The following is a 6,000-nucleotide window of genomic DNA, read 5'->3' as shown; positions in this document are numbered from 1 at the left end:
ATATTAGCAACCTGAATTTAAGAACACATGAGGATTATATAGCATGACCAAGTGGAATTTATCCCTGGGATGATGTAAGGATGATTCAATATATGGAAATCAATAAATGTAACATATCACAACAATGGGCTTTCCAGGTGGCACTAGTGGGAAAGAATTCACCTGCTAATGCAGGAGATATAAGAGACTCGGATTCAATCCTTGGATTGGGAAGATTCCTTGGAGGAGGGCATGGCAGCCTACACCAATATTCTTGCCTGGAGAATCCCATGGACAGAGGAGCCTGGTGGGCTGAAGTCCATGGGGTCGCCAAGAGTCAGACACGACTGAGCGACTTCACTTTCATGCTTTGGAGAAGGAAATGGCAACCCACTCCAGTGTTCTTGCCTGGAGAATCCCAGGGACAGGGGAGCCTGGTGGGCTGCTGTCTATGGGGTCACACAGAGTCGGACACGACTGAAGCGACTTAGCAGCAGCAGCAGCAGCAGGACAAACTCATAGCCAACATGATACTCAATGGACAGAAATTTTCAGTGTTTGCTCTAAGATCAGAAACAAGGAAAGGATACCCACTCTCACCACTCTCATTCACTGCAGTACTAGAAGTCCTAGCCAGAACAATTAGGCAAGATAAAGAAATAAAAGGCATCCAAAACAGAAAGGAAGAAATAAAATTGTCATTGCTTGCTGATAATATGATCTTATACTAGAAAGTTCCAAAGAATCAGTACAAAAAAAAAAAAAAAAACCCTTATTTTTACTCATGAACACACAAACTGTGTATCTCTTAACCGTAAACTGAATAACTCTATTCTTTATCAGAAATATTGTCTACTGAATTCTCTTTCTACAAAGTCACCCAAAACTAAAGCCCAAAAGTCATCCTGCACTTCCCTGGTGGCTCAGTGGTAAAGAATCTGCCTGCCAATGCAAGAGATCTGGGAAGGTCCCACATGCTGAGGAACAGCTAAGACCTTGAGCCACAAGTATTGAGCTTGCGCTCTAGAGCCGGGGAGCTGCAGCTGCTGAGCCCACAAGCCACAGCTACGGAAACCCGCCTTCCCTAGAGCCTGTGCTCTGCAACAGAGAGGCCACTTAAGCCCACAGTGTGAAGACCCAGACACCAAAAGTAAATAAGGAAAACTATTTTTAAATGTCATCCTATACAAATGAACTCATTTACAAAACAGAAACAGACTCACGAACACAGAAAACAAACTTACAGTTAAAAGGGGGTGGCAGAGGGGATAAATTAGGAGGTTAAGATTAGCAGATACAAACTACTACATATAAAAGAGATTAAAAAATAAGGTCCTACTGTATAGCACAAGATATTCAGTATCTTGTAATAAACTATAATGGAAAAAGAATGTGAAAAAGAATATATATGTATATTAATAATAAATATACTTTGCTATACACCAGAATCTAACCCTAACACAACATTGTAAATCAATTATACTTCAATAAAAAATTAATTAAAAATAAATCATCCTTTATTTCTCCTAATCCCTTTTCCCAAATCACCAAGTCCTTCACATTCTTCTACCTTTTGAATGTCTCTTAATACATCCTTTTCATTCAACCCTTATTACTCTGCTTTGGTTCTTAAACACCATAATTTCTCATCCAATTTCCAGATCTTCAGTTCCACTCTCTCATTTTTCATTCTACCTCCAAGTGATTGGTTTAATAAGCAAGTTTATGAAAGGAGCCTAAATACTCATTGCTTGAAAATGATTTGTTTACGTAGAAGTCCTAAGAGAATCCACAGAAAAACTGTTAAAAATAGCAGGACTTGGTAAAGTGGTTGAATATAATAAAACATTTTAAAAAATAGCTTTCCTTTATAAGTAAATAGAAGGGAAAAGTAATCTGTTCATGGTGGCAAACAAAATACCTAAACTATCATAGGCAACCTAAAAAAAAAAAAGAAATACGCCATGAAGAGAAAAATAGCAAACCTCAGAAATATATAAATGCAAATAAAGGTCTTCATTACTTTTTCTCATGATAAACTCCTAATTTTGTAAGAAAATGTGTATAAATTTTTGTTCCTTGTAGATACATCGTGTTGATGTCCTTGGTAGGAGAGGACTGAAGAGTATGAACATGTCAGTTCAGCCCACATTAATATGTGGATTTATCAAATTGCCACCAGCAATTATTAAGGGAGAAGAGTGCTTGAGGAAATAATCCTAAAATTCATGTGAAAGAACTTGTAAGAACAGAAGGAAAATTTTACAGAGAAGAATGTTTAGGAGGACTAGGCTCCCCAGCTATCAAAACATTATAAAGCCACGATAAGTAAAGGTTTAGATACAGCAAAAAAATACAAAACTGAATGAAACAGAAAAGGAAATTCCCATATATTTGTATAAACATCATAATAGAATAGCTATTTTATATATTATAATTTAATTGGGAAGAAAGGGATTATTCGAGGAACAATTGGGGAGCAAGGGTTAGTTATCGAGAAAAAATATTAGTTGCTTAAGATTTTGATGTCATTTATTTATCTAATCTATTCCAAACCATAAATATGAAAGCATTTCTTAATAGTTGCCACCTCATGCCCCAGACACCAGTCTGAGTTAAATGCCTCCCAGGGAACACACTGCATTACAATAATTGTTTTACTTGTCTGTTGCCCAACTCAGACAGGGACAAAGACCTGGGAACTCAGACCAAGAGGAGAACTGCTATGTGTCCCATCTTTGTTTGAGTGAGTGCTCAGATAGTTGTGTTTGACTCTCTGCAGCCCCATGGACTGCAGCCAACGAGGCTCTTCTGTCCATGGGGCTTTCCTGTGACTACTGCTACATGTGGGCTGCCATTTCACCCTCCAGCGGATCTTCCAGCCTCGGGGGTCGAACTTGCATCTCTTTCATCTCCTGCATTGGCAGGCAGTTTCTTTACTGTTGAGCAACTGAGGAAGCTGTTTATTTTATATTAAATATCAATATGTATAGAGTTCCTAAGAGAAGAGAGGGAACACTGTGTGCCCAGGCTTGTAAGCAAGACTCCATTTGATAGCTTTCTGATAACAGATGGTTGGGTAACTCAAGATTTCCTTTTAGCTGTACAAGTTTAAACAATAGCAATTTCAAAACCAAGATGTTAGTTAAATGCAGATTAATGGGGATTTGAAAAGATACAGTAGTAAAATGAAGATAAATACCCCCAAAGAATAGATAAATTTCAGCTACATGACGTCTATCTTTTATTCTACATGGAATAATACCGTATCTTCTTGTGTGCTGTGTGCTTAGTTGCTCAGTCGTGTCTGCCTCTTTGCGACCCCATGGTCTGTAGCCCACCAGGCTCCTCTGTCCATGGGGATCCTCCAGGCAAGAATACTGGAGTGGGTTGTCATGCCTCCTCCAGAGGATCTTCCTGACCCAGGGATTAAACTCAGGTCTCTTGTATTGCAGGCGGATTCTTCACCATCTGAACCACCAGGGAAGCCCAAGAATACTGGAGTGGGTACCTGGTCCTTCTCCAGGAGATCTTTCCCACCTAGGAATCAACCCAGGGTCTCCCACATAGGAATACCATATCTTCTTACATAACTCTAATTCCTCCCAGGTGTATTTCCTCATCTGCCGACATTGAAAGAAAAATACAAGATTCTTTGGCATGGCATATTTTTTTCCCTTTTTTATTTTTTTTTTTAATTTATTTGTTTTTATTGAAGCATAATGGCTTTACAGAATCTTGCTGTTTTCTGTGGGCTAACAGTGTAAAGTTGTTGTTATTGAGCATTTTATAAACATTCATCAAGGTAATTTTTTTCCTGCTATGTTGCAGGAAACAGCTACACAGCATTGCAAAACACCATGTATCCTCATAATGGCACAATGGAGCAACCATGTCTGGGTGTATAGAGTAGAGGAGAGGGGAGACTACATTCTACTAGATTTCCAAACAGCTTAACAGCAGCAACAGTGAGGTTTGTAGGTATGATAGTGGTGGTGGTGGCTGTCGTTTAGTCACTCATTAGCTTCCGACTCTGTGATTCCATGGACCATAGCCCACCAGGCTCCCCTGTCCATGGGATTTCCCAGGCAAGAATACTAGAATGGGTTGCCATTTCCTTTTCCAGGGGATTTTCCCAATCGAGGGATCAAAACCCCGACTCCTGCACTGACTGGCAGATTCTTTACCTCTGAGCCACTGGAGTGCCCAGTGATCTTTGGCTGGCTATTCTTCTCAATATGGTGGCCCTTTTCAAACTGAAGGCAGTGTTCATGAGCAGATGACATAGGCAGCCTAGAGAGAGAAGGTGAAGGAGAAGAGCTGGTGGCTGATAGTTGGGAAGAAAAGGATTAGGGAGAATTCTAATGAGGGCAGTAGTTTGCCTAAGACTCTAAAACCCAAACAAGCCATCCTTGTTCCTGCAGCAGTTTGATGGGCCCTTGTGTTTACGCTGACAGCGTCTCTCTGTCACTGCCTTCTTTCTATCAACCAACCACCTGACCCTCCCTCTCATGTCTCCTACTTACTCATAGTTTCTGCTTACTCATAGCTTCCGTGTGCCATACTCTGAGTCTTTTGGATTCTGTTCCTGCCACCAACTCCTTGGTTCCTTCTTCAGACCTACAGTTCACATTTCCTAGGAAGAGAATCAGCTTCACCAAACATTGTCCCCATTAAAATAGAGTTTTCCTATCAGGAAATTTAATAATCACAGGGCTAAGTCTATGGATTATGGAAACATCTAGGACTTCTACAGTCAGCAAGATCTTTGGGGGAGAAAGATCAATTCCAGACGTGGAAGGGGCCTGCGGATATAGCCACATAGGCTTGTCTGGTACTATAGCACAGAAGGATGAGCTTGAGAAAGTGGGATGGATGGGGAGTCACAACATGGGTTTTGTTTCATTAGTTGCCTGTAGTCTATTCCCATCCATATGTCCTACAGGCGAAGGGAAGTTCTGGGTCCTAGAGTTTTGGAAGTTTGGGCAGCATTATTCATGTCTCTCTTACAGTACTTACCTCATTGTAAGTATCAATGTACTTGTTTCAAAACACCAGATTGCTTGCTCCATGAAGCCCAGTATTGGTCTTATTTATCTTTGTGCCCTCAGTGCCTGACAGGGATGATGAGAAACTGCTCAGTCAAGTCCAACTCTTGGCGGCCCCTTGGACTATAGCCTGCCAGGCTTCTCTGTCAATGGATCATCTTGGCGAGAATACTGGAGTGGGTTACCATTTCCTCCTCCAGGGGATCTTCCTGACCCAAGGATCAAACCCACGTCCCCTGCAGCTCCTGCGTTGGGAGGTGGATTCTTTACCACTGAGCCCCCTGGGAAGCCCTGCCTGACACAGAGTAAATGCTTAATAACTATTGATTTGAATGAATGGTTCTGGCTTGGAATCTGAATATTAAGAATGTTTCCAAATAAGTTGAAAGATCATAGTATCATGGTATTTTTTCCTATTTTGTACTTGAAAAATATTAGCAGGAAAGACATTACATCTTTTGAGATCTTTCAATACATATTGATAATGTACATAATCTGATTTTTTTTAAATGCCTTAATATTCATTTCTTTACATATTTTGCTTTTCACCATCAACATTATTTTGTACACAAATTTCCAAATATTGATGTAGCCACATAGTAGATATTTTTATGAACTTCCACAGTCTTAAATCATTGTCTACTCAGTCATGTCCCAATTATTGGATGTTGAGAGATGTTATGGTGTCCAACAGAATAAAGACTTGTGCACATGTATAAGTTAATTTTCATCTCACTATAGAGGTATTTAGTTTATATTTAAAATACTCCAACCAAGAATCTGTACTCCTGAGACAGATACATAAGCATTCCAAATAACTTATTGAAATCTACCCAGTGGTTTGCTAATTAGCTGAGGGACATTAGGTATAACTTTTATTGGTGAATTGAGTGGTGTTCAAGGTTCAAAGACTGGGCTTCCTTGGTGGTTCAGATGGTAAAGAATTCACCTGCCACGTGGGATGTCTGCGTTC

The sequence above is a fragment of the Oryx dammah genome, unplaced genomic scaffold, assembly GCF_014754425.2.
Source record: "Oryx dammah isolate SB20612 unplaced genomic scaffold, SCBI_Odam_1.1 HiC_scaffold_26, whole genome shotgun sequence".
In the NCBI taxonomy this organism is placed as follows: domain Eukaryota; kingdom Metazoa; phylum Chordata; class Mammalia; order Artiodactyla; family Bovidae; genus Oryx; species Oryx dammah.
Note: the sequence above shows the minus strand (reverse complement) of the source record.